Source organism: Galleria mellonella, unplaced genomic scaffold (genome assembly GCF_026898425.1).
Source record: "Galleria mellonella isolate WM207_F2 unplaced genomic scaffold, CSIRO_AGI_GalMel_v1 utg117, whole genome shotgun sequence".
In the NCBI taxonomy this organism is placed as follows: domain Eukaryota; kingdom Metazoa; phylum Arthropoda; class Insecta; order Lepidoptera; family Pyralidae; genus Galleria; species Galleria mellonella.
Window position 1 is genome coordinate 5066172 of NW_026441980.1, and position 27333 is coordinate 5093504.

Sequence of the window (27333 nt, forward strand, 5' to 3'; positions counted from 1 at the left end):
TACTTATTAGTATTTATAATAATAGCATGGATTTCATAGAAAATAAGCAGACTACCGGAAATTCAAGTTTTCATGTCAACAACAAATTTTACATTACTAGATTATATATTCGACACAATTTATGTAGAAAGTATGCAAGCAGATTGTATCTGAATTTGGTAAGGTTATACAGCTAATAAAACTAATGGACGTATCTTGATGAATTTGATTTGTACGCACTAGTCAAAAGGTAGATGCATCTTTATATATCTGTCCCTCTCTCACGCATTGGCGATGTCATAAATACAACGAACAACACATTATGTGAATTATGCACTCCATGTATTTTATTCCGAAATCTTTGGTATACACAACTAGTACAATAATGAAGATTGACAGACATATTCACAAGAGCGAAATAAATAAGGGATGACTTTTAGTGAAACGGTTCTAACCTTTCATTAGTCTTGTCGATCGAGGACGCGATAAACGAGTATCACTTAGCTAAGTAAACGCTGCAAAGTAATGGTATCGGCGTTTCGATCAGTAACTAAGATGAAAAATATATAGATTGGTAGTGTAAAAAAAAAAACAATTACAGAGTTACAGTAAAATAGACAAGCAGGTCATTTAGGTACACGCTAGATAGCTTGAATAGTATTGGCGAAAGCGATGAACAAAAAATTCTGTTTATTTTACGTTTTGAACATAAGATAATGTTTTGAAATGTAAATCATATTTAAGTTGCAGGATATTTGGTTATAGCCACGGGATATAAATATGAATCAGAAGAAAGCGATAGGAGAGCACATTTTGCACATAAGTACGCTTTATACAATAGTACAGTTTAATACACATCTAATTGTACTTCAGGTTGTCTCTTTATACTACTTTTTGTGAAGAGAAATCATTCATTCATTCATTCAATTATATAATTTTCTACTAACCGTATTGCAGTTGTAAAATACAAAATGTACATGGCAAAATACTGATATATTATTATTATTAAATTACTCCTTATCTTTATATAAAATGTATTTACTTCTGACATGATACGAATACGACATTAACGTAATAAAATGTGTATAGTAAGAAATTTATTAAATTTAGTAGACCCGCGTTCGATTCTTCCAATCCTGATTTCAGAAGTAAATTTGATTGTACTGCACTTATTTATTTATATAGACAATAACCAATGCTGTTTATATTATAAATGTGAATATTTCTGAACACGTGTAAAAGGTTGAATGGAGATAAATTAAATTTGGTCACAAAATAGTCCATATCTTAGATTAACAGGATACTCGTTGTCATACATTACGAGCAAAACCTTGAGTTAGACATAATAAATATGAATCATCCATATTGAACACGAAATCCGAGAACAGTTGTATTTCACGGTACAGTTTTATTCAAATAGTAAAGAGTATGTTTAACATAAACTATTTTTCCTACATAGAATGGCCCACCCCTTTCTTGCCCGTGTGTCGTAAGATGCAACTAAGAGAATTTGAGATCGAGGGATAGGCAGCAGCCTAACTGCGTTTGTCATCCCACCTACCAAGTGTGGCAACTACTAGCAAAACCCCTTAAGGATGAGGCCTATGTTCAGTAGTGGACAGTTAACGGCTGATATAAAAATGATGATAATTTTATTAAATACTTTCCATATGTATAAGTTACAGATTATTTTATTATAAATTCACTCAAACTTATTTGGCTTTGAACAAGACAAAATATATTATACATATGTAGAGAATACATAATTAAAACATTATTATTTTATTTATCGCCTTATGCATTGTTAGTTTTATAATAGACTTAAATATGATACTCGTTCTGTCATTATTTAAAGATGACCTTAACATTGATTAATATTCTTGCCTACAAGCGGTCATGGTATTGTAGCATATATGGTATATTATATTCAGAACATATTTGTAGACACGAAAATATAGAAAAAAAAACTATATAAAAAGAAATTTAATCCACGCGAAGTGGCGAGCTAAAACTAAATTGAAACCTATACAGTACGCAGAACAGTGCCAATTTCTGACACAAATGCCTTCGCCAAGCAATTTGTTACAAATTACATTTACATTACACATACATTTCCTAGTGTTTCTAGTTTATACTTCACAATGTAACAACACTACGTACAATAAAGTACGATAATATGGTTAACATATGAATATTTAACATATTATCGTACTTTTCACTTTAATAAGTACTCACAACAAACAAAGCAACATATTTACATATTTTTGAATATGTACATAATTATAATCTCATTATAATATAATATTCTTAATTGTTTTCCTCGATCTATTTAATTTTATTATTTGTAACTTTATTTACTTAACTGATTTTTTTAATTTTCTACATTTTGTAATGCAAATAAAGTCATTTATTCATTCCACTTGCGCGCCTGTTAGAATATGTTGATATTTATCATAGGTGGCTGATGAAAAACTAATTAAACTCCAATACATAACAGGCAATTATAATTTCCATACATTTCAAATTATTTATAACACTGGAGTATCAATAATATAATCTTAATCACTAAATAAATTTTGTAATTTAAATTATAACAAGTAATGACTAATGAATTTTTTATGCAACTTAGAATAACAAACAAGCTGACGGTCCACCTGTTGAAAAGTGGTAACCGTCGCCTATAGACACGAGCAGTACCATGAACACAACAGAGTATACTGTTTCATTCATACTACCCATGATACCCTCCATGCGTTGCCGTTCCTGAGAACTCAGGTGTTATACCTTTGTACTTTGTAAATTCACTGCCATGTCCCATCCATCAAACCAAACACAGCCATGCAAACACGACTGCTTTACGGTAGAAACACGAATGGGACAAAGGTGCTGAAGCAAACGACTTTTGTACAAAGTCTCCCTCTGGTATTACTGTGAATTGGATGCTTAAATGAATAGCTATAACGGTTTATTTTCCCCAACCATTGATCATTTGTAATTCACGACTGATTGCAAAACAGACAGTTAAATTTATCACCTAATGGGCTAAAGCTATTTCCTAATTGGTCTTCTAGGACAGAGATAAAACACCTGTGGGAGTCATCCTTATCCTTTTTGCTCGATCGCTCATGTCCAAAGATTGCTACTATAAACGATTCTCCTCTATTTAATACTATCTTGCGCAGTATACATACAAAATCGTGGACACACGCACCGTTACTAGATTGGGTAGTTTTTTCGCAAATTGGAGTAAAAAATTTTGGTAAAATATTTGGTGCATAGAGAAATTTTGGATAAGGTTTTTTTTGACAAATTTTCGTATTTGTAAACAGTACTAATAAAAATTTCAACCATCAAACATCGTCATAAGTTTATATTATATCAATTATTATAAATTATATACATATGTTTATATCCATGAAATAAATAATATACTATATAAGTGAATAAATATAAATAATTAACATTATGTCACAAAAAAACTATAAAATTATTGTATAATTTATTAATTTATTTATTCCATTGCAATTATAAATACAAAAAAATTTACCAATAAAGGAAACAGAAGGTAAGAGATGCGTAGACGACGGCCTTTTTTGTCGTTTCATTTGTGGTTACACAGCAATACATAAAGAAAATCGACACATATTTGTGATTGGATAAAACTAAAAGAAATATATCGATTTGGAATTTTTTTTTTTATATTTGGGTGAAAAAAAATAGCATTTAGTGACCCTCTCACACCACAAATTAATCCTTTATAGCATCAAAGCATATCGTCATGTCCTACATCTCTTTTTAATATATGAAAATTAAATGATAAACCGGCGCTTAACACTTGCAATTAATATATGCTGGTGATGCACCAGTGAGGAGTGATAGATGAAAATGAAGTCAGCTCGGTTGACCTCTGTTACTAATAATTCCTTTCATCTCACGTTCTCTAGATAATGTACCCCCTACATATCACAATATGAATACGAGATTATCAAGACCAATGGTCCCTAAACTTTTAAGACAACAGAACCTTACTAAATACATTTTATTTTATATATATATATTATTCATATCATATATATATATCAATAACGCTGTAGTTTTAATAAGAACAAAAACTTTCATTACAAATATTTTAAAAGTAAAACACTGTATTCTTGACTTTAACTTTTATATATATCATTACTAAATAATATTTGTACTTAACTGGAACCCACTTTAGTAATCATCGCTGCTCTAGACTAGGTGAACGAATAATATATTCGAGAAAAGGTATTTTTGCTGATAATTCAGTTGAAAGTCCAATGAAAATCCATCCAATGTATGACATATCGCGCAGACGCGATGTCAAGTTAAATTTTCATTAGGCGCTTGATATACGCATCGCGTTAACCTCACGTCACCGCGTTCAATTACAAGAAGCTGTCACGTGTTTTGCAAGTGTGCTATATGGAAATCGGAAATACTTTACAAATCGAGGTGAAACATTTACATCGGAAAAGTCACATACAGGTTTAAAAAAATAACAACTCGAAACTGTTCTATTGAAACCGTAAGAACGGAACGTGTTGGTGCATTCGGGAGACTTATCGGTGGTCTACTTGAGGCGGAGGAATGATATTTTGTTATTCATGTTGTATTTACTTATTTATTTCTGGTAAATATACTTTAATTTGGAAGTTCTTTGATTTTGAGTGGATCACTGGTACGCACCTCTTTACATTTCTGTCATTCATGTATATGTATATGTTTGATTTTGTACAAGTAAAATTATTGGCACTAAAATTATTGATTTATATATATATATATATATATATATATATATTGTTATTGTGTCTACTGTTTGTTGACCTAAATAAAGAGAAAAAAAAAACTGTTCCAGATCCACAACCAACTAAACCAACTTAACTAAACTCCGAACATGCTTTTTTTCGTATCTAACATATAGACTGAAACCTATTTTAAAAAGAGATAGTAGCTGTTCTCTACTATAAAACAATAATTATTATTTTGAAACAAGCTGTTATTTTAGAACAGGTTAGTGGAACTATTTTTATACTGGATTAGAAACAGTTGTTATAAGTTAATTAATATATATCTCAAGTTCACAGGCGCTATTGAGCCCTTAAATCTAAGGTGAGACTTTGCTCCTCTTTTGTTTTCGCTACAGCCACCTTTTATCGTAGCTATCGACAGGGAATTCATTCTCACATACTTGACCCTAAATGGTTACGTACAGTGCAGTTTTAATGAAATTTTGACCCGCGAACTGGAAAGGCTATAGAATGATCTCCCTGCCGAGTTTCTTCCGACTATAGTATGAGGTTCTTCAAAGAGTATATAAAAGTTTCTTTAGAATCGGTAACGTGCACGGGATGGGATACCCCTAGTATTGCAGGTGCCTATAGGTTATAATGACTGTTTAAGATCAAAAGAGCTGTATGTTTATTTGCAACCTTTGGTCGAAAAGTTTGCCTGTTTCAGACCGCCTCTGATGTCAAGCGCTTTATATGGGACGTCGTAACAGCGGTACGGCATACGACGTAATCTAAAAATGGATCAACGTAGATCCGTTTTTAGATTATTTATATTATAATTTTAAAAATGTAATAGGTAGATGAAATTCTGTTTATGCTGGAGATTGTTGGCACTTGTTAGAATTTGGAATGTTGAAAATCTGTGAAAACAGTATAAACGTTTTCTCACTTATACATTTAGAAGAAATATCTTCATAGGAATAATAGCGCTCGGATTACTCGAATCTCGTATTTTTTAACCACATAATAGTCTTTATATGGTACCATGTTGTATAAGGTGGTAAGTGGTGACTTTAAAATTATGTAGATAGTGTCTTCAGTTCTCCATAGAAATGCTTCGCTAAAAACGGTTCAACTTTTTATCCATGCTACGTGAATAGGTTTACATAATGTACATTTATTACTAAGTATATAAAAAAAGTATATTCTTACAATAAATTTTAAAATAAAAATGAGTAAAAATTTTTATTTTTAAATAACCCGATAAATAGTCGTCATTCATGATTTTCTTTCTATGTAAACATGATCCTAAAATTTTGTTCATATGCATAAATATGGTTAGAAAGAAATATACTTACCTCGAATTTCGAACAAGACTTCGATAAAATACCTACATAAATATTGCATCGCTGTCGTGCGAACCTATGAAGTAACGGCCTTGCATTGCATAAAATGTAGAATGAAGTTTCAATATTTCACACATGTGCCGGTTGGCGGTAGGCAAATGAAATAAACATAGATATAATAGTAACACACAACAATGTTTACGAGAATAACGTGACAACTGCATACGAAATTTTAATAATAATGTATGTGTTTGTTTGCCATGTTTGTGGTATTAAAAAAATTAAGAAATTGGAAATGAAAAATTATATACCAATAGAATATAAGGTAAAGTTTCAATAATAATCCTTATTTAGGTATTCTAGGATTTATTGAAATTTCGCTTTTAATTCTATCAGTATAAAATTGAAATTTTAACAGTTTTTTAACAGTTCGTCTAATTATTCTATTTGGTACTATGTATGTGTGTGTGTTTTTAGAATAGACATAGTTTACTTTTTATCCCAGTCAATCAATATATCCCTCTCATGTGAACGAAATACAGTTAATATAGTTACCTACACAATAATTCCACAATATAAGTCTATTTTTAGTAGTTTAGGATTAGTTTACATTAGAAGTACCATAAAATTTAACCCTACTCTTTACAATGTCATTCTAAATTATATACACTAGCGGAAAAAATTAAGAACTCATAAAATCCAAAATTTTGGCGATTTTTCAAATGGCTGTATCTTTGACAAAAAGACTTATTACCATTCTCTGTGTAAGAATAAAAAAAAATACACGAACAGAATCACAGATTACAACTCTGCAACATTTACTTACACAAAACCGTTACAGAAATCCACTATAAAAAAATAATAGGCTCAGACGAGTGTGTCACATAAGACTTACAAGCAAAAAGCAGAGTGGCTCGAGATAGCGGGCCTACCGAATCCGACCCTAACTAATTGAATTCCCTGCTCTCTCGCTTGGCTGTAGGTTAACCACAAATTCAAATTTTTTGTAATGTCCTATGTTAATAATATAATAAAATTGTAACTAAATGTTGTTTATGCGTGGGAGATATTTAAGAAAAAATAATATGAGGGGTCTTAATAAGGGCAATAGGGACCAAAACAATAAATTTAAAATTTTTCTTCTATCTGGATGAAACATACAGATTTAGTTCCAGCGTCACGCATAAACTACTGCATGGACTACTAAATAGGAACATTTGTATTCCTAAAGGTCTATCTTACTATTTTTCTATTTCTAAAATCCACGCATAAAAAGCTAGTTAATTATAAAAAATATTATCATTATGATTATCTTTCCAATGTCACTTGATTATTACCTTTTACTATTATTGATTTTTTTTATAACACTGAGGTGGCATACAAGCATACCACTTGATGGTAAGTGGTTCCCACACACACTGCAATATGCTGATGCGCGCGTTGAAGAAAAACCTATTTAACCTCCTTTTTGAAGAACTGTAGTCTTGCGACTACAGTTCTTCATGTACTGTGTATGTTCGACCCATGCTGTAGTCTTGCGAAAACCTCGGCAGGGAGCTCATTCTATAACCCGAGTGTTCATGGGAAAAAACATCTTTGAAACCATAGGCTCCAGCATAGAATCCAGCAATTAAAATGCTTGAATTAATGTGAATAATTTTAAAATGTGTTGATTCTATTTGGTGAAAACCAAAAAGAATGCGACTCTTAAATAATGAATGTAGAAAGGTAAATCCAATATTTCATCGACAGTAAATTTATTCCGTTGTATTGTTAATTAATTATTTAAAGTCATAAACCAAACGATAGGTTATTTTATGAAACATAAAAATATGTCTCATAAATCAACTTATCGTTTGGTTGCTCTAGCAGCCTTCCACTTCCGGCTTATTACAGGCCGCATCGACATCAAAGTATCGCAATTAATTCAATGACACAACTGTTCTGGCACTTTGATTTGTTTTAGTTCATTAAACTTTTACAATTTTTAAATCTTTTTAATTTCTTAATTAATTCATAGAAAAAAAATTGAATTTAAACTGTAACTCCTAATATTTTGATTCCAATTTCCACCTCTTATTATTTCTGTTCCTTTTATATAATTTTTCTGGTTAAATGACTATTTATATTGTACAATAATATCTACATCTATACTAAATATTTTTTATTATAAATAATTAATTTCATCATATTATTGAGTATATGAGAAAGCCAAAATTAATTATTTTTTAGTTGACAATATTTATTGTATATCTTTGTATTAAAACTGCATTGTCTAATTGACAAGCTAAGTGTAATTTGTTTACATGGCAAATAAAATATCTGAATCTGAATCTTAATTACCACCTGGGCACCACAGAATATCAGCGCTGTAGCAATTAAATTGCTGCAGCACATGCTGAGTGGTGACCACGTTGGCAATAATAAATGTAAAGTTTTTTTTTTTAATTCATAATTTATGTAACTTTTTGTTGTTGTCAATAAATGTTTTCTTTCTTTCTTTCAATTAAAATATAAAAGCAAATAATATCTAAAACTGCTTTAGTTTTTAGTAAGTCAACGTTTATGTTGCCGTCAAGTAAAATTATTTATAGTAATAATTGTTAAATATAGTATTACGGATTAGGTAAAAAATATAATGGCATCGTTATAATAAACAGGTAATAAAAATATTTATTAGCAGCCATATTTTTAAATAAAAAAGCTAAAGTGATATTTGCCTACAAAAGTTAAATTTGTCAGTCACCAAGCAAATAAAAATAATTGTAGTCAACAGTTAGTATGATGACTTAATTATTTATTAATTTCTTAATATCCCTTCGAAAGGTTAAACGTTTAGTATGGAAATAAAATGTGCCCGATACAAACTAAAATGCATAAAATATTAAAATTATAACGTATAAATAATACATATCTAAAATTTTCCACCAAAGACCATCCAGAGAATGGCCATTTATATAGAGTTTGAAAATAGCTGGAGGCGTTCTACAGAAAATTTTAGCAAATTATTAAGTTAGAAGATGAAGTTTATAACTTCAGTGATAAGTAAGAGCTAAGTATACTTATAATAGTTATTATAGTCTAAAATATTCATCAGTAATCACATTTTTTTATTTGTTACTATATATACGTAAATTACAAATATATATTTTTTTATACAACATAGAATGGCAAACAAGCTGACGGCCCACCTAATGGAAAGTGGTAACCGTCGCCTATAGACATGAGTAGTACCATGAACATAACAGAGTATACTGTTTCGCCCATGATACCCCCCATGCGTTGCCATTCCTGAGGACTTAGGTGTTATTCCTCTGTACCCAGTAAATTCACGCCAAGTAGAATACTATATAATACTGGTATATTAACTAAGTTACAAAATAGAATAAGTATTTTATATATTTTATAGTTTTTATATATTTTTTTTATTGTTTCATAACTCAATTTATTGGACACATTTATCAATAATTTTGTCACATTTATCTGTTTGTCTAAATGTCAAAATAATTTTTAATATATTTTCCAACGACAGGAAGTGTCTAATAGTGACCTTCATATGAACAAACATATAAGTAACAAGTAAAATTTCTAATTTTAGATTACTCGTATAATATTCTACCACATTGAGAGCAGAGGGCCTACCATGAAGTACTTTCCGAAATTTCGGGGACGAACGAAACAGAAATTTGATATTAAAATTACATAATACATGCTGTTTAAAATTATTAAAAATGTTAAAATATCGTTCCTTTGAACTATTAGAATAGGATTTATGATGAACGAAATGTTAAGTTCCATTTACTGGCTCGATTTTGGTAGGAACAAAAACACGAAATTGAGCCCGAAATTTCGGAATTTCATTTCATGGTAGGCCACCAGTTGACTAATATTTTTTTACTACCACCTCAAGAATTACAGTCTTGAGCGTATTTATATTTTACAAGTTTTTATTTATATTACAATATAAGTTAAAAATAAAGTTTGTTTAGAATAAATCTTACGAGCGAAGTTAAAACCACTTTCTTGTAACCGATTTTATTGAAATTTATGCAATTATGTATACAAAATTTTAGTTCAGGTGTCTATAAAAATACAGTATACAATATTTTATTCTTAGATTGTAATATTCAGAATGGCCGCCGCCACAAAATGGCAGAGTATCAAATGAAAGAGCTTGAAAGTAGGTAATAATCTTAGGTAACAATAAAATAAATAACATTTTTTAAAACGGCCGCAGTCACAAAAAACGGATTACATTATAAAAGTTTTTTTTAATGTTCTTTAAACAGACTTGTATTATTTTGAAAGATTTTAACTCACTTTAAAATTCGCTCCAATAAAACTCACGAAAGATATTTTCCTGCATCCTCACTTAGGGAAAAAGTATCAAAATCTATATGTATATAATCCGATTCGATTCCGAGCATTCGAAATAGCTTAACTATGCAAAGGAAAAATTACCCTTCTTATTTCCATACGAAATTTTATTCTGAGGTAACCTTTTCAAATAAAATAAAAAGTATATTATATTTTCCTTGAGTAATACGTTTTTGTTCTCTATAGAATAATGTAACAAACCATTCGAATCTATTAAAAACTACGAGTAGATATTTATTTTACAATTATTTTTTTGTGACTCAAAATTCCAATAATAATGTTTATTTCTGTGTACCCAATAATCAATACATTTCAAAGGGAATAGTCGAGGCAATCATTCATCATTCGAAATACATGTATAGACTAACTAAGGGGCTATGTCAACACGTCTGAAATTGAATTTGTGTACCAATAAACCCGGTTCCCTCTAATACAAAATGTTAATTAAAAATAACAAATTTTGATAGTATAATTATTGAGAGTATAAATGTTTGGTGGATTCTAACAAATACAAACTTATAAATCGGATTGTCTGTAAAATATTCTTTTAAGATCTATATCCATATATATATTATACTCCACTATTGGGAATAAATATCTTAAAGAGGAGCATATTAACTTGCTATAACCATATTACCAGGCGGGTGGAATAGCGTATTATTTCAACGTTTTCTTCTCTTGCACTCTACACATTATATATGATGTTATATTGTCTTAGTCACCTCTTAAAACAATAATAGAATATTACTACATGCAATTCTAAACTATTATTTTAACAAAATTTGAAATGTTTCTTCTTCAATTGCGTAGATAAAAAATTAAACTCATTGAATAAGCTATACCTATCTACTATCTGTTTACGTATCACTAAACGATTATACCTACTTTGCATCAAATAAGGCGTCAGCTTGTATTTCAAGTGGTATTAGAATATTTCTCATTTCAGAAGCTCTATATACGCTAAACAAGATGTCGACGTTATAATAGCATCTACCTCCGTCGCACTCAAAAGATGCCCTCCTAAGGATATCTATTACACAGCGTGACTAACAGCTATGAAATGGTGTCATCATGTTACTAAAATAATAAGAACCTATGCAAACTCTTATCGTTTATTCGCTATTCTTTATCGTATATTTATTCGGTACAAATTTTTTATCTATGTAGATATTTACTGAATTTGAAATAAATAATTTAACCAATATCTTTACTAGTAAAAATGTTGAATATTTAATACTCAGATTAGTACATAGTACGTTATACTAAGACTATGTTTAATAGATTAAGAAATGCTTGACATTCTCTTTCTATGATTTATAAACACATATACCATTTTCATATACTATGTTATGTCCATGGTACTGCTCATATCTATAGACGACGGTTACCACTTTCCATCATGTGGGTCGTCAGCTTGTTTGTCATTCTAAGTTGTATAAAAAAAATCTCAATTACTATTCTTAATCTTTTCACTATGAATGTGCTTAATTTCATTATTTAAAATAACACAAACTAAAAATTGTAACGTACAAATAAATCTTGTCATTATTCGCTTCTGTAAGTTACCTAACATCAACCAACGTCATAAAAGGAATTTATAATTCGAAATTTTTAACTCAGCAGTTGAAGAGGTGCAATAATATAAGTAGATTAGTCAGAATGTGTACACGCATCCTGACTGATTTATCTAGGAATATGTAAATATGAAAATAATTACAGAATAAAAGACCTGCCTACGTTCTCATGTGTAATGGATATTTATTTATATCCATTACACATTTATTTATATAAAGATTATAAAGCATATAGATTAGTAATGTAATCTTGAAAAAATAAGATATAAGCTAAAGATATAAAAGTAGGACATATCTACACCAATATAATCTCGAAACTGATTTGGCAGGAGTATAAAAATAAAAAGTTATAATTGTAATATTTACGTTTTGAACGGAAAGTGTTTTAATCTATATATATATATATATATATATATATATATATATATATATATATATATATATATATATATATATATAGAACCACAATATTGCATATTTATTCATGTAATTACGCTTTAACTATTTTTATCTCTTAAAATCCAATATTATAAATAGAACAGTCAGAACTATTTTGTACCAGAATTTGTAGAAAAATATTTCTTATTTAACCTAAATAACCTAACCTAAAGGTCCATAAATTGGAAAAGTTATAACAAATACGTGAAATTTACTATTTTCGCAACATCAATTCCGTATAAATTCAGCATTGTCACATGCACGCATTTTCAAAACACACAGACCAATATAACCATTTTCTAGTCTCGTTTTTGTTGTGCATCGCCAATCTGTCAGTACAGAGTTTCTATCCTAAATTATTTTTTTTCCATTGCGAATACGAACTTTTTTAACTATATACTTTGCCTGTGAACGTACCCGCAAATGATCGTGAGCAAGCATATTTTCTGAAGCCCCACTTTTACATTATCATTTCCAGCAGCAGTCGTCATTCCAATTTAGTTCCGATATGTCACTTTACTGACATTTCCATTTTATTTGATGCGCTAAAGGGGTTACCAGTATCTATATCGTGGAAAGAGAATGCCATAGAAATACTATGAATGTATGCTAATGCATATACTTCATAATTGAAGTACCTAGTAATAGAATAACGTGATTGATTAAGCGAACAAACAAAACATTTACTAATGTCCCTATTCGTTATGTGTTATCGTTATTAGTTCAGTTTTTTTTTTTTTTTTAATAAATGATAAAGAAATTGTAGCCCCACTTGCACTAATAATATACGCTGGCGGGGCAACACTAACGGATGATAGGTAAAAATGCTAAGACAGGGCAGTTAACACATCGTGAAGAATGCACCTGGAATTCAACACGATAGATTCCAGAGTGGACTACGTGAAGGTCAACCTAATATAGGATACACTGCTAACATTGGGATTGCTAGTCCGCATTACTAACAATCCCTTCCCCGCAATACCTTAGATTTCTACGTTATACTTTTTTTTAATCGTGATAATGATATGGTAACCCCACCTGCGCTATTGGTATACACTGGCGGGGCACCAGTAGGAGATGATAGATGGGGATGAAAGCAGGTCAGTTAGCCCATCCTGACGATTTCAACTAGAATTAACCAAGATGGTTTCCAGAGTGAACCACGTGGAGGTCGACCTGACAGAGTATTTGACCCCATTACTAATAACCCCTTTCCCCCCAGTACGTTATACTAAGTCTATGTCTAATAGTGTCATAACTATTTAATAATATAATAATTTGAACGGGTAATGTAAACGAAATGCATTTGATGGCAACTATGTAGAGCAAGAAAAAAAATCTTACACTTCTATGCACCATTTAATGGTTAATATAATGGTATATAATGGTGTCTCGTTTTGACTATTACTGTTATTGCGTGTCATATATATTAGGACCGCAGCTGTTATCCTAAATTTATTATTTTTATAGTGGAAGTATTGTCATAAAAGGCGACTAAGATAACCTAATGGTCGAGGGATGGGCAGCAGCGTCTCTCTTTAAATATTTTCAATGCCTAACTGCGGTTGTTAGCTCGTCTGCTAAACGTGGCAACTACTGGCAAAATCACACAATAGGGGGATGTTCAGCAGTGGACAGTTAACTTTTTAACTTTAAGTTTATTTAGACACGAAAAAAATAATCCGGCAAATTATTAGTAAGTGCAGTAGTGAGCAAAACAAAGATTGCCGGATCAGTTAATATACAAACAACCTCATCTTTTAATAAAATCTTAAACCTTGTAGCAAACATTTATAAAAAAAAAAATTGAAAAAACACCTTTATAAATATTTGCTTTAAAATTTAAAATACTATTGGAAAGACTTATACGAGTAGGTATATGTATCACTTAATAAGGTTTAAATCGCTGAACGGATTTTAATGAAATTTGGTATATACATAGCCTACATATCATCATCATATCAGCCTTTAACTGTCCATTGCTGAACATAAGCCTTCCTTTTGAGGGGTTTTGCCAACAATTGCCACGCTTGGCAGGCAGGTTGGTAAACGCAGTTTGGCTTTAGATATGTTTTAAGATGAACGCTGCTGCCTAACCCTCGTCCTCCTTAGTCGCATCTTACGACACCCAAGGCTACCAATATCAGACTACTTTTTAAATAATCAGCCATTTCAAACAAATCATTTCAAATAATCAACCATTAAAAAAAAGTCAATTGTTTTGGAAAATTAACAGACAATTGGGATGTTGCCATACTTTGTTATAAACGCCCTTAACAAGGTGCGATAATTTATATCAATAAAAAAACTTTTTCATACTCAATTCATATCGGTAGTACAATGACATATGTATTTCTAATTATTTATTTATTCCATCAATTCGGTGAATTTTACAGTCTTTTAATACGCTCATCCAGGAAAGCATCAGTATAATAATAAATCCTGTACAACTATAAATAAAAGTAATAATAAATACTATATAACTATAATAGAAATAACATTTTATATCTTAATTATCTGAACACAAACACAAATGGCTATGATGACCAATTATATTTATATCTACCTAATTAACATTTATGTAGGAGGCAGCTATCTACCTACTTATTATTAATTTTCTCTTTAGAAGATTATAATATGGATTTATGTATATTTAGAATAAACAGAATCGACTTTTCATCAATTTATATTGCTTTTAAGATACAAATGGAATATTTAAATTCAGCCAAATGTAATTTGAATATTTGCAAATGGAAGCACTGTAGATAATTAATAATTCCTTGAAAGTCTTAACATCTGTACCTAATAGTACTGCCTACGTTTGCTCGATTTTATGGTTTTGTTCAGTAACCGTACAAATTCAAATTAGAACCAACGTACTCGTAGCTTGATTACGTAAACAAGTTGGTTGTTTTCAAAGGAATTTAAAAAAGGGATTTCTATATTTGACTGTGTTTTTTTATAGAGGCTAGAAAGAGTAACCACATCCCACTTAATGGTAAACAAGTACTGATAAAATAGCCTAAATATCGCTATCACAGCAATTTATACTGTATTGGCGATTATTATCTTAACAGCCAGAAAATGTACTTCTACAGGCCTCCTTTTAGAATTTTTATGTAAATTTTAAATTTAAATTATAAATACATCACTTAATAGTTATAACAGTTTATATATTACTCGTATGTTAAAAATATTTAGATCATTAATATAAAAAAAAATATTAAAAATGGTAACGTAGGTATATTAAAGCGAGATACATAAATAAAAGTTTAAACCTACATCATCATCATCATATCAGCCGTCTATTGTCATTACTAAACCTCTATAGGCTTCACTCAAAAAGGTTTTCCCTCTTCCTTTCCCGTGGATGTCGTAAGAGGTGACTAAGGGAATTTAATAGTAGAGGGCTGGGCAGCAGTATCCCTCTTAAAACATCACCAAAGCCTAACTGCAGTTGCGAACCCGTCTGCCGAGCGTGGCAGGTGCTGGCAAAATCCCTTAATACGGGGAGGCCTATAATCAACAGTGGACAGTTAATGGCAGACATGTGTGTACGTATAAATTCCAGTTGATATTAGAACAATTTTGGGTATTTATTGAAATAAAATAGCATAAAATAAACAATTAGCTAAATAAAAATAAAGATAATATAATAAAGAGATTGTGTTCCAAAAACACGTCTTCAATCGTAAAACCAGAAAAACTAAACGACTAAACAATTTTTATAAAATTTCTATGAAAGTATATTCAGATAAAAGAAGATTTTTCCAAATCGATTTATAAATTACGAAGCTATAAAGTGGTGAGAAAAATATTATGTGTAAATAAATGTGGATGGTTGTAAATGTAGAGGAAGACCCAGAAAGAGATGATGAACCCTGTGAAAGATGACATGGCGAGAAAGAGTAGAATGAACTTATTTCTCGGTTTGCCCAATAGTTTACGAGTAGACAACACCGTCCGGAGTTAAGTCCGCCAAATGTGCCTACATAGAATTCCATGTACATTAAAGTTTAAATAAATAAATGAAAGAAAAAAACTTATTTATAATAATAGACAGATAGTAATTCTAAATGAATAGGACTAAATTTAATAAAAATACATGCTTAGATTACTTACAAATTGTGCCAAGTATAATAAAAGCAGATTATACATACTTATTTCTGCAACGCGTTCATAATATTAAAAAGTTCATCAGTTACGTCAACGCGGTGGCATTATACTCTCGTATTATATCTAACTGTATTGAAAGGCTTTGTGTGGAACACCACAGCATCATATAAAAGTCATGGTGCATTGTTAAACATGCTTTGTTACTTAAGCCCGACTATGAAGATTACGATGACAGATCAAACGATAGTATCATTAGCGCCAAATAAGATACCACTTCTATCTTTATTATTACTACTTAAATATCTCACAGTGGTATTAAAATTTAAAAAATTCTTACTACAGTTCATTTTGGTAGAACATAAGGTTTTTTTTTTTTACCTACAGAGTAATAATTTATCATTATTTTTGTCTTTATTCTCTTATATTGTAAAATTTTGTAATAAAAGCAAATAGGTACTAGCTAGAATCATTGCGATTGTGTGGATTATAATCTAAGAACAAGAAATTACATAGGAGTGATAAAATTTTCAAATATTTACTAATAATATTTGTATAAGAAGAAAGGAGGCAATCATATGATTTTCAATTTTTATTTTATCATTCCTTCTATGTAATCCCTTGTTCTTAGATCATTCAGGAAAAGATCGCATATAATCTGTCACTTCGCATTCATACATAATAATAAAAACCACTCGCCAATTTAGAACTTTTACTTCAAATTATCCTTAATTATAAAATAATCAACAAAAACTACAAGCCTCGATTCCAGCACCATCTAGCATATCTTGTCTAATTTCATTTAGAGACCAACTACCACAATGAAATGATAATAAAATTTTGTTGAAATTATAACAGAAACACTATCTAAATGAAATTAGTATTAAATCGAAACGTTCAACTAAATAATTATTTTTATTTTTACTATAAATACTATTGGAAATCAGCAGATTATCTTATGGCCAGACTTATTCGATTAAAATATAGAAAAATATTTTCATTAAGTTCTATTGACATACATGGGCATCCTGGCGTTTTAACAGCTTAACTAATTGTCATGAAATTATAGCATAAGTGTAATATTTGAGATAGAAAAGATATTTATCCCGACCATTCAAATATTCCAATTTTATAAAAGAAATCACAAATAATAACTGGTGTTAAGAAAAACTGTTTTATATAATCCTTTATATTACTAGTACAGTATTATGTTATCTATGCTAATACCCGTATTATGAATGTAAATGTGAGTTAATAATTAAATTCAAAATATAACATTATTAAAGATTAGAATTAAAATCACTAACCCATTTACAAATATTAAATACATTTCGGTTTTCAAAATTAAACACAATAGAAGAGATCACATAATTGAGGGCATGAAATCTTCTCGTGCCTGTGCCAACCTGATTAGTATTCTACTGACTTTCCGGGTAACAATAATAATGACATTAATATTCATGGGTCACGGTGATTTATAGACAATGTATACACGAAATAATATCAAGTAAACCATCCTTTATTTGCCAATGTTAGTCGGCCTTCTAGGGCCATTCATTTTCCAAACCAAATTCCGTGTTTTACTAGAGTTTAGATAGGTATAATTAATCAATTTAACAATCTAAATTTCAAATAACATTGCGAGTAATGACAGATGTAAATTTTAATTTACATAATTAATGAATATACTCGTACTTCTCAAAGATTATTATATAAAATATTTAGAGTAAAAATAACTATAAAGAAAATAGCTGAAAAATTATTTAAAATTAGCAAGAAGTATATGATACACGATGATGAAGTATGGTTACACGAGTCCATTAATTTGAACAATGCACCAGTCTTCTCCCGCGAGCATTATACTAAAATTAGATAGGTATAATGAATTTAAATGTAAAACATATATGTAAACTTCTAATTATAATAATTTTATTCTAATTTCTAGTATACCTATTCTAATTTCTAATATATAGTAAAAGAAAAAAACTAAAAGGTCTCTTCAGATAGGCAACCAGTATGTGACACTTTTGATATCAGAGAGGTCTATCATGATCTCTTTTATAGAACCTAATGAAAAAGTAACCAAGTTTTATTGAAATTGTCACAGGAACACTTTCTAAGTGAAACCAGTAACAAATCAAAATTATTTTATTTGTACTACTACTATTGATCATCAAGAGACTGTCGGGTCAATTATGTTAATTTTAAAATTTCGCGTTGTTTGCATAATTTTAAATACACTATCAGGACACTATTGGGATACCTGCTTCTTTATTGCCGACGTTTCGACATAGACCAAAGAAGCAAGTATATAAGGTACAATTTATCTGCAAAACTTTTATATCGCGTTAAGTCCCGATAGTGTATTTAAATTATGTGTTTGTTTATCATTCAAACACATTATACTTTAAACAATAAACCAGCCCTGCTATTTTCTTTATAACTCAAGACTGTTGAAACATACACTAAAATAGCCATTAAAACACCAAAGGAAGTGAGTTAAGATATTTCTTGTTATCTGTTCACTGCGTTTCACGTACCTAACCTATGTAAGTTAATCCCCACTTTCATTTTCAGAGGTTCACGTTTTCTTTTATAGCGAAGAAGGGAGACGTGATTTAATTTGTCTTTTTGAACTGATATTGTTAGGGGCATACTTACATTTTTATGGCGTCATAATCTTCGAAATATTATCTTGTTTTCCTATGACGTTTCCTCGACATTTAAAAATATCATTTTCAAATATTTGAATTTAAATCAATTTATGAAACATTAGTGTGTTAAAACAAAAGATAATCTATAAACTCTTAGATATGGTTACTTCGTATTCCATAATTGAATAATATTTTTTTATATAATTATTACTATATTTTGCTCGCTACTTCGTATGCGTGGTTTTCAAAAGTAGGAAAATTATTGAAGTAGACTATTTTTAGATTGTGTATTAGAATAAAACATATGCCATATAGTGACAACAGCATAGGATTCTTCAAAAATAAGATAAAGAAATTTGTTCAGGGTCAGCAACGCGCGTGTAATGCCCCTGGAATTGCAGACGTTCATATGCTATGGTAACCGCTTACTATCAGATTTAACTGTGAAAACCGTATTCAGTTTCATGCAATAATTTTTGCATGATACCGGTATAAACATACAGACAGACAGACAACATTTCTAAAAATTGTTTCAATTTATATTTCCCTTATACAGGCCTTACATAAATTGTTCTTAAATATCTCTCATTTACAGATATCGCGTCGTAAGTCGCAAGTAAAAGCTAGTTTGGATTAGGAAAAATATAAATAAAATATAAGTATACTTATACTGCAGTTATTCTAGATTACAACTTTCATGAAACTACCATCTTTCACTTCATGCAAAATAAAGAATAATTAAGTTAATCTTAAGCTCCTTAATTAAGTCACGTCAAAAAGATCACTAAGAAAATCAAAAGATTAGCGAATAAGGCAACTTTCTACACTCACTGTATATATATATATACAGTGAGTGTAGAAAGTATTCGTACACCTAGGGTTGTAATAAAAAAAATACGAATTTGATAGACTTTCTTTTATTTATCTAATTTAAATCAATACTATTAAATATTTTAACATTCCCGCACTTAGTTTATGATAATTTTTGTTTTTTAATAAAAAAAATTATACAACATAAAAATATTTTTACGTTAACTAAGCAAATAATGACAAACAAAAAGTATTCGTACACTTATAAAATTTGTAAGTAAATGAATATTAAAAAAATATTAATACTTTGTTGGACCACCGTTAGCATTGATGATAGCTTGGAGTCTCTGCGGCATCGAATCAACTAGTTTGAAAATATAAGAAGACGGTATCAATGCCCATTCTTCGCGAAGCGCAATTTTTAGTGTTTCTTTACTCGAAATTGGTCGATTTCGAATTTTATTATCGTGATAATCCCACACATGCTCTATAATATTAATATCAGGTGATTGAGGAGGAATCTCTAGGTATTTTGGAGCGTTAAACAGGATCCATGCTTTAGTATTATGCTTTATGTTTATCATTATCTTGTAAAAATATATATATATATATTCTCTTTTATATTAATATACGTTTTGTGATAATTCCATCAATAAATGCAAGTTTTATATGCAACCCCATACAAATATGACCCACCACCGTGTTTTACCGTTATAAATTTTCTTTTTTATATTCCATATTAGGTTTTCTCCATACCATATGATGTCCATCCGATTTGAAAATATTATATTTCGATTCATCTGAGTAAATAACAGTTTGCCAAAAATGATTTTTTTCATTAATATATTTTTTGCGAATTCTAATCTTTTTTTCTATTAATATCATTTACCCAATACTTTTTACGCGCAGTTCTTCCATGATAATCGTTACTACGTAATACGTTCCGAACGGTACTGACAGAAATATGGCAATCATTGATATTATTAATTTCTTGTAACACTCGAGCGGCACTAATTTTTGGATTTTTTTTTACACAATTTAAAATTTTCCGATCCAATCGAGGCGTGATTTTTGATGGACGCCCCACCTCTGGGTTTGTTTTTTAGTGTTTTAGTAATAGAAAACCGAGAAATAGAAAAAGCATTTACCGGCAGCTTTCGCTATCAGGCCACGAAATGTTGGAATAATATCCCACCGCCCCTCAGAATAATGACATCTTTACATACGTTTAGGAAAAATATTAAAGAAATGCTATTAGAAAAACAAAAATCGGTGGCGAAAGCTGTCTCCCTTTGTACAGTACATTTTTATTCTTCTCCGTCGTATATATACACCAATATATATATATATATATATTTATTTGCGTTTATCTTTTATATATATATATTATATTATATATATATATTTTATTTATATTGTTTATACTGTGTTTAAATACCCATTTTTTCTCTATATATATATGTCACACCTTTAACAGACACAATTTAATCTCTCCATCCTTGGGTTGTCTGGGAGGGATCGCTGTCTGGCGATGGGCATGCCTGCTGTTGCTGTTGTATTTGTATAATTTAGGTATTCATTTTGTTTTGAGTGCTTGAAACTGATAGAAATTAACTTCTGACTACCCTTCTTCTAAATAGCGAGTATAACGAACGCACACTATGTATTTGATCTATATTTCTTTCTTTTTTATTATTTTTTTTTAGTGGTATTTCGCGGCTCACTTTTGGCCACAACAGAATATCAGTATTTTGCTCTTTTTAGGGCAAAGCAAAAAGCTGAGTTGTGGCCATTTTGCATTACTGTGGCACACGCATGAAGAAAAAAAAATTATTATGCATTCTGATTTTGTTTTTGGTTTTTTTTTTTTAATCTTTTGTACATGTATCTTTTTTATCTTTTTTCACATTGCTTTTGTGTCTTTTGTTTGTGTGCTGTAAGTTATGCAAATAAATTATCTATCTATCTATCTATCTATCAATTACAGTCTGTACGGTTGAACGTGGTCTATTGACAAATTTTGCAATTTCACATAATGATTTGCATTGATTATGCAAATTAATAATTATTTTTCTCTCCTCTTCACTCGTTTCTTTTGCTTTACGACCCATTTTTGTAACTAAACACGTCTATACTTGTCACGAGTGCAACTAAAACGTCTAATATCTATACCTACGTATTAAAAATGACCTTGGCATTGTAGGCATATGAAAAATTCGATTGAATAAATGATTTATACAGAATTTCATTTAAAAAAGAATGAATGTACGAATACTTTTTGTTTGTCATTATTTGCTTAGTTAACGTAAAAATATTTTTAAGTTGTATAATTTTTTTTAAAAAAAACAAAAATTATCATAAACAAAGTGCGGGAATGTTAAACTATTTAACAGTATTGATTTAAATTAAATAAATAGAGGAAAGTCTATCAAATTCGTATTTTTTTTATTATAACCCTAGGTGTACGAATACTTTTTACACTCACTATATATATATATATATATATATATATATATATATATATATATATATATATATATATATATATATATATATATATATATATGTATGTATAATACCACTGAGGTGGCAAATAAGCATACGGCCCACCTGATGGTAAGCGGTTACCGTAGCCTATGAACGCCTGCAATACCAGGGGTATTACGCGCCTGTTGTCGACCTTGAAGAATCCTCTTTACCTCCCTTTTGAAGAACCCCATGTCTCTTGAGAAAACCTCGGTAGGGAGCAAAAATCTCTGAAACCGCGTTGTACGCGACCATCTAGACTGTAGGGTAAGATATGAGGGTGAACTCCCTGTCGATGGCGAGCCGTATGATGCTATAAAGTGGTCATGAGCATCATATTGAATAATTCCTCTTCAAAAAAATGTTATATCTATTAGTAGCAAGACCAATACATTTATATTTATTCATTTGTTTAAAAACAAAATCCATTCATTCATCCATTTTTACAAACTTTTGTATTTATTATAATATACTAGCGCCCCGCCCCGGCTTCGCGCGGGTACATATTACATCACGTCACATTAGAAATCTCTAAATTTATCAGTGTTTCTCTACAATAATATGCATGTATTATACATAAAAACCTTCCTCTTGAATCACTCTACCTATTAAAAAAACCGCTTCAAAATCCGTTGCGTAGTTTTAAAAATCTAAGCATACATAGGGACGGACGGACAGCGACAGCGACTTTGTTTTATACTGCGTAGTGAAGCTTTCACCCGCGTCTTCGTCCACTTGATCGGGGTGAAAAAGAAACTATATCCTTTCCGATCTCATATAATACTTGTATATAAAATTTTTACATTGTTCATTATATATTATTTATTTATTTTATTGTATGTGTAGGACGACACTTCACTAGATGGATTGGCGATCTCAAATGCATTGCAGTGAGTCATTGAGTGCAGGTAAAGAGAAGGCCTATGTTCAACAGAGGGCGGATAATAGCTTAGATGATGTTAACGGATGATATGATGATGATGATGAACTAGGTAGGGAGAAAATACTACAAAAATTGAAGCACGACATCGCTACATCACCCTACTCGTGACTACAGTCGTTGTAACACGGTTAAAACGTTTAGATAATGCAGGTAAATTATCATAATAATTCTTCGCTCGTATAAACTATTTCCGATTATATTTAATAATGCAATAGGTATCTGAATAGAAAACAAATATCTACAAGCCAAACCGACCCCAATTAATAGGAAAGGCCTAAAGGATAATGTATGTAATACATTATCGAATAGTTAATAGGAAATTTTAGAATTTACGTGCATAAATTCTAGATTATCAGAAACTACGGTTGGCCCGCTCACTGCCTAATGAATTCTAATTATGACTAGCGGGAGAATTAATATATATGCAGAACAAAAACTTGCTGGTTTTATTTAAAATATTTTGAATCTATTATATTTAGACTAACTCCCCTTATAGGGAAGGCTTATGTCTAGCAGTGGACAGTTAACGGCTGAAATAATTAATAATAATATCTAGAAAATATCTCGTAATTTATTAGTGCATTTCGAAATAAAAAATATATATATATATATATATATATATATATATATATATATATATATATATATATATATATATATATATATATATATATATATATATATATATATATATAATAAAAAAATAAATGAAAAGGTCAATGGTAGGGCTATTACCAACTAGATGAAAATAGTAAAATAAAACATAACCTTGTATCCTTTAATAATATTAAGTACAGTTTTAATAGTAACAGGTTAATTAAAATATTTTTTTTTATAATATTCTCTCAAACATATTGGATTCCATGCAGTAAAATAAAACGATAGGCCGGAAGCTTAAAAAATCAACCAAAAGCAGACTTTGTATAAAAGTAGTTTACTTGGGTACCTCTACTATTCTTGTTTCAACCGTAAAGCAGTTATATTTGCATGGCTGTGTTTCGGTTTCAGGGGGGGATATGGCAGTGAATTTACAGGGTAAAGAGGAATAATACTTAGTCCTCAGGAATAGCAACGCAAAACGCAATGAAGTAGGGGGGGGGGGGGTATCATGAGCGAAACAATATACTCTGTTATGTCCATGGTACTGCTCATGTCTATAGGCGACGGTTACCACTTCCCATCAGGTGCGCCGTCAGCTTGTTTGCCATTCTAAGTTGCCTAAATAAAATTACACGGATTATGATTTATACAAACCGACGTATACAAAGTGAATTGTACTTTATATAAATTGGTCGATAAAACCGAAATATATTAATATTACATTAAACGCCGATATGATTGGCAAAACCCCCCACGAGGGAGGCTTATGTTCAGCAATGGACAGTTCAAGGCTGATACTATGACATATTCGTCTTTACCGGGTTCTGCTGTGAAGCATCTGTGCTTGCATGGTTCTCTTTCAGTTTAAAGAACATGGTAATTAAATTACAGCATACGGATGCATAACATCTTAGTCCTCAGGAATGGTAACACTGAGGGGTATCATGCATATAATAGTGTAATAAATGATATCCACAATGTTCTTTATACGACAGTTTCCATTTTCCATCAAGTGGGCCGTCAGCTTGTTTGACCTTTTAAGTATCATAAAAAAGATAGGTATACTAAATTCAGCTGAGTATACAAAAATAACTAATTATCATTTCAACCTGTTAAATAGAGCCATTGTGTCGACCAGCAATGGTCCAAAGCCACCTGCATCTACTAAGTACCTGCAATTCATTTGAGGTCGTTGCTCCATCTAATCTAATAGGAGACAAAATGTGCTGAATTCTACACTGTTTCACTCATGAAAGATTCTTTTAATGTTAGTATGTACTATTTTAATGAAACAAAACAATGTGTGATTTCATTATACCGCGTTGTTTTGTAGTGTCGCCTGTATTACTTTAGGTACGCCTAACTAACATTCCGTGAAAACGCAATTTTGTGGCAAATTAAATTCCTTGGCGTTTTCGTTGTGGACAAGAGAGCAATTGAGCATTTTCTCAAAACTTTATCTACTAATAGGTGCCTATTGCCGGCGCAATAAAAATTGTTGCAAACGAAGCGAACCTGCGCTTATTTTTTTACGGGACACGTTAATTTGGATCACAGCGGGATTTTGCTCAATCATCATTGTCATAAAATTTTGACGCATTTTTCCTATAATAAACTCGAGCAGTATTTTACTTGCAGACTTACCGCTCTTCCTCCAAGTGTATAAGGTTTAGAATTGCGTGTATTTTATTAATTTCAATCGTGGCAGTACAAGTTCGAGAAATTGAATGCGCGCATAAATTTGACAAGACTTGCAAGATGAAGTAAGAATTCGCCACTCAGAATATGGTATATATTTCATACTGTCGAGTCTGCCGAAATATTATTGTAAGATACTTTTATTTCTGTCCAAATGAACATTTTTATTAATGTTTTAGTACACGGAAATAAAAATCGGCAGACAATAATCTGCTTCAGTTATTCGTTGATTCGTCGTGAGATTAAAAGCCATAAAAGATATTGTTTAAAATTATTGAAGATGATGCTGTCTATAAAATGAACGTTTTTAATATTTAACTAGGTACCTGCCGCAGCTTCGCACGGGTGTAATAATGAACAATTTTTCAAACATTTTCTTTTATAGGAATACAAACTTTGGTCTGATTATTAAAAACACGGTAAAAAAAATAATTAGCCATATAGGTGCAGCTGAAGCGATGTGTTCACATAAATTCAGCGATAGATTTATTTAAAAAAATATCAAACTTCATGATAGAGTAATTATATTATTATATTAGTATTACTATTATTAATAATAAGTCCTATAAATTATAAGTATAGCAGACTTATAATTTGTAGGACTTATAATTTATTATACTTATAATAATAGTAAACAATATCAGTATAAATGATTTTGACTTCACCCTGTATACTTTGAAATAGCTTTGCTTAGACTGTGTAACGTTGTCACACTGCCGTCACATACGTCATGTCTATGTGTAATTTATGCTCAGCGTGCAATAGCATGGCATGTTTATGGCGGTATACTGCAGCAGGACCCTTAACATTTATTACTATGATGTGATAAACACTTTCTTATCACATATACCTAAATACGAGTATACATATGAACTTTATAATAAAACCATTTATTACGATACCGAATAATTTGTTATTATTAATGTGACTCCTCTAAACTCAAAGATTGGGAAAGATAGCTTTTTGCCATAAAGGTGCCTATTGTTTTCTCAGAGCGATCTTTTCTACTTATAATTGTGATTTCTTATGTTTGCTACTATAATCTTTTGGAGGAAACAATAAAAATTATTTTACTATGAGAGGTCTATGTGATGGTAGCGAAAAAGAACTTTAACCCATGGATAAAATTAGATGAAATTCACATATATCTTACAGTTAATCATAATAGTTGTCTACAACGTGGACATCTTTTATTTATTTCTTGTTCTTAATTTTTTTTATTGTCGCTTTATTTGTATTTCTATAATATATTACAGCTGCTGTCTACTGCTTATTTTCCTGTCTTTATTCATCATCATCATTATCATCACCATCATCATATCAGCTGTTAACTGTCCACTGACGAACATAGGTCTTCCCTATTGGAGGGTTTTATCAGTGGTTGCCACATTTGGCACTTGTATATCGCGGATTCTTCCACTATGTCGACACTGACGCTGTAAGTCTTGAAGAAGAATATTGGCTCTCATAATTTTATTCGCGACTGAACAATAAATCGATGCTTTTCGTTTAACAACCAGTGCT

The 27333-nt window shown here is 30.4% G+C and overlaps 1 long non-coding RNA gene across 1 annotated transcript in view; it reads right to left on the minus strand.

The window, feature by feature from the left end:
* The window catches only part of LOC128200956 (uncharacterized), a 201546-nt gene that overhangs the window by 23679 nt on the left and 150534 nt on the right, over nt 1–27333 (minus strand). The window lies entirely within an intron of this gene.